Source organism: Lagopus leucura, unplaced genomic scaffold (genome assembly GCF_019238085.1).
Source record: "Lagopus leucura isolate 7727_CA_CO unplaced genomic scaffold, USGS_WTPT01 Super-Scaffold_739, whole genome shotgun sequence".
In the NCBI taxonomy this organism is placed as follows: domain Eukaryota; kingdom Metazoa; phylum Chordata; class Aves; order Galliformes; family Phasianidae; genus Lagopus; species Lagopus leucura.
In genome coordinates, this window is record NW_024962255.1 from 10,954,163 (window position 1) to 10,957,969 (window position 3,807).

Here is a 3,807-nt window from a genome sequence, read left to right on the forward strand (position 1 = left end):
AGAAAAGAAAAGAAAAGAAAAGAAAAGAAAAGAAAAGAAAAGAAAAGCTTTCTGGAGCAAGATAAATTTGTACTATGAGAAGAAAAGCTGACTAAATACCATAATGATGGAAAAGAGCATGTACACAAACCAGCTGTATTTCCTGCACACAGTACCATGCTGAAGATACATCCAAGAGGCAAAAGGAGGCAGCTGGGCCTGAGCCCCACTGGTTAACACGCTGCACACAGTCCCAAAGGCTGATTCAGAGCTGCAGAACAGAGTAGGGTCCTATAACAGCTCCTGAGGGTACCTCTGTTGCCTAGTATATTAGAGCCTCAAGGAATCACACCATGGTCATTGAGAGTTGGCTGGGCATCTTGTGCTGCAAGGTGAGCCGGTGCACAACTTCCATCCTGGAAACACACCACATCGACAAAGCATGAAATATTGAAAGGCAAGGGAAGCAATATTCCCTTTGATTTGCAAAGGCTGGGAGAGGGTCATTGACCACGTGGACGAGGTCAGGCAGAGCTTGCAACATCAGATGGATGGATTTGTGTCAGAGCCCCATGAGCTCCTGCTTGCAGGGCTCTGCATGGCACCCATCCCAAGCCTGTGCAATGGAAGGGCCCTTGGGATGTGACAGTGATGCTCCCCTTGCACAGGGCCTACAGTGAGCCCAAGGCAGGCTCAGGCTCCAGGGCACAGCACTGGGAGGCAGCCCTGCACATCACACTCCCGTTCCCATCCATCACCCACAAAGCAATGGGAAAGCCCACTTTTTTCCCCACCTAAAGCTTTCATTCGAGTCAGCTTCTTTATAACTTCCCTTCAATTTTGCACATTCTTCGTGTATCTCATTAATTAATGATTCAGATCGTTAACAATTTTGGAGCAGATATTTTCTTCCCATCTATAAAGAGTCTGTGCCAATTTTTAGCCCGAATTTTAAACAACACATATATTTAAGCTTTCTGCCCAGAAAACAGCTTGGAGACCAAAGATTGCACTGTCTCTTCACAAGGCAATTATTCAGAGTGCTATCAGCAAATCTGAATGCACCTTCATCTGCAAAAAGGCTTTCTCCCTGCCTTTCCACACAGTCCACCCACCTAGAGATGCAGCAGGACTACAATCGATACATGTTAATTAAGCCATAGCCCACTCCAATTAAAATTATAGGATCTGAAGGACAGACATTTATTTTTGTCAGTAAATTAATTTAAGCATCCATTAATTTTAAGTTTAAATTCCTAAATTATATATCACTTTAATGATAAATAATTTGTCTCATTACGGAGCAAACATATGGAACAGAAAGATAAAATGGAAGACACTTGGGTGCAGTCAGTGTTCTCCAGCACTTCCTTCTTCCCTCGACCCTTCTCTGTCAGTAAAATGGGCTCTTCAGAAAATTTGGTTGGTGAGCATGGCGTTGAAATAAAAAACAGGGATTCTTTGAGCATCTCACCTCCTTCTCTGCTAGGAACAGGAAAGCTTAGCTGTGAAATCTCGGCTTTTTAGAATAGCTGGAACTTTGTGCACACTACCAAAATAAACACTTTTTCTGCAGAAATGAAAATATTACCATGTTAACAGCTTTTTTTTCTTTTTTTTTTTTCTTTGTTGTTATTATTATTCATACAAAGTGAGGCAGGTTGTTTGGCACCTTCATTGTTTCTGTGCACATCCCAGGCACTGAGCACTGAGTTTGGAAAGCAAGGGTTGCGTGGTGCCCTGTGGTAAGCATGGCATTTGGTTAAATGCAGAGCAAAACACTGTTGGAACCTTCTTCTCCAAAAAGATAACCCAAGCTGGCACAAGCATAGGTTTTTGCCCTTAGCAACTGCATAGAATCACTGAGGTTGGAAAGACCACTAAGATCATCTAGACTAACCATCAACCCATCCCCATCAAGGGCAGTCCATTGGGACACTCACCCATCAGCACCCCTCCCCAGGCCTGCAGAACCAAGCAAGTGCTTCATGCCTGAGTGCCATCCTAAAGTCCTCTCCTCCTGCACGAGGCATAACACTGTGTCTGGCACCCTAAGACATCTGTCCCTGGGGAGCTCAAGGCCTGCAGTGCAATCAGAGCACTGCACGGTTAGGGCATCAAACCAGCTACAAACTTCTGGGAAACGAGGAGCGTCACCCTCCTGCAACACCAAAATCAATCACTTCACCCTCTGAGGATCCACACCCTTCCCACCCTCTGCTGGAGCGGAAGGGGCTCCCTGTGACAGCAGCAGCTCAGCATTTGGTGCTCCTAGGGCTGGGTGCAGAAGCCAGAAGGAGGTAACACAGTGCTCTGAGCAGGTGGAGAGGCAAAGCAGCAGCTTGCAACACTTCTTCCAAAGGAACGTGCAGCACCTACATAACAAGGCTCAGTCCAAAAGGGGATGGGGTAGCACAAGAAAACTATGCAAAGCAGGACCAGCAATCTTCTGTTTCCTTAACTACTGCAGACGTCTGAGCATTTACAAAAAGCCTTTCCCCCAAATATCCATCAGTTCATCTATCCAGCGGTGCAGCTGAGCTCCCATATTTATGGCATCGGTGCATGTTGCTATAGAGATAATTAATTAACACAACATAATAAATTCAGCAATTTTATTACTTTGCAGGTTAGCATAGAATTGGAAGTAGATTGGGGCAGGTAAAAAAAAAACTGGCTTATAAAAAGTAATGTCTTTAATGATCCTCAAGCATTGAGCAAGGCAGTTGGGCCTGGAAATCATTCCTACAGTACATGAAATGCTCTGCATTTGGTGTAATCACAGCCATTAGGAGCCCGGAGGAAAATCAGAAAAATAGCAATAAAGATGAACTGAGTCTCAGCCAAACAACTGGAGGTGAGGGGGCTGAGGGGGGAGTTTCCTGAGCAAGGCATGAAGTCAGACCACAAACCTTCATCTTTCACATACAGATGCCAGCATAACACCCACAGCTGGAAGGGCAGCAGCAGAAAAATGACTCCCAATGATGGACACGGTTCCAGCCAGGAACTGGGCCAAACAAGAACAAGAAGAATGCTGTTGAGCATGCAAATAGTGCCACACTTGCAGTTTGATGTCACTCCCCTCTTTCTGTTAATTGAGAAAATTGAAATCAATCTCCTTTCCAACAGGGGCCCTTGTTTTATTACTCGTCCTGTGCTAATTAGAATCTTTTTATATTCTTTTTGGTTCAGGGTCTGTGCCTTCTGAGGTTAGAAAAGAGAGCGGCACAGCTGAAACTGGGTCACTTACCCCTCAGGATGCGACCATTTGTTGCTCTGCATGCAGTGAAGCAAAGGGGAAAATGCTCCAAGAGAGAGCCACACGCAGAACAGATGAGCAAAAGACTGTTTGGGGACAAAGGTGACACTGCGCAGTGCTGCTTGCCTTACATAACCGTGACAGCTTTGTCACGTTGTCAGGTGCCGATGACATCTGCACTTCTCAGAGCAGTGCCCAGTGAAAAGCAGCTCAACTATACAAAACCAGGGGCGTTGCATAGAAAAATCAAAGGGCCAGAATGCTGCCACCCAATTCCTAAGCCGTCCCTGCAATGCGTTATTGCTATAAAAGCACAGCAAAGCGAGCAGCTTTTATCCTGCATTCATGTAAACACACATGAGGAAGACTAGAACAAAAAACAGCCAAGTCTCAAATGCCTTAAGATATGTTTGGAGACTTCAGCATCAGCTCCAAATTCTATAGAGGCTCAGCTACTTTGAATAGGGTAAATTGCGTGGTGTCATTAGCATCGCGAGCTCATTGCACACCATCTGCAGGCAAAGAGAGTTTTGCTATTCCCCAGTCAGAGCTGCTTGCTGGCAGGC

General features: G+C 45.4%; 1 long non-coding RNA gene across 1 annotated transcript; it reads right to left on the reverse strand.

The window, feature by feature from the left end:
* Positions 1-2,580: 2,580 nt before the first annotated feature.
* LOC122175446 lies at positions 2,581-3,318 on the reverse strand. Its single transcript, XR_006177413.1, has 2 exons — positions 3,233-3,318; positions 2,581-2,989 (listed from the first exon to the last, which is right to left on the reverse strand). It is a non-coding gene; the product is annotated as an uncharacterized LOC122175446 (long non-coding RNA).
* Positions 3,319-3,807: the final 489 nt, after the last annotated feature.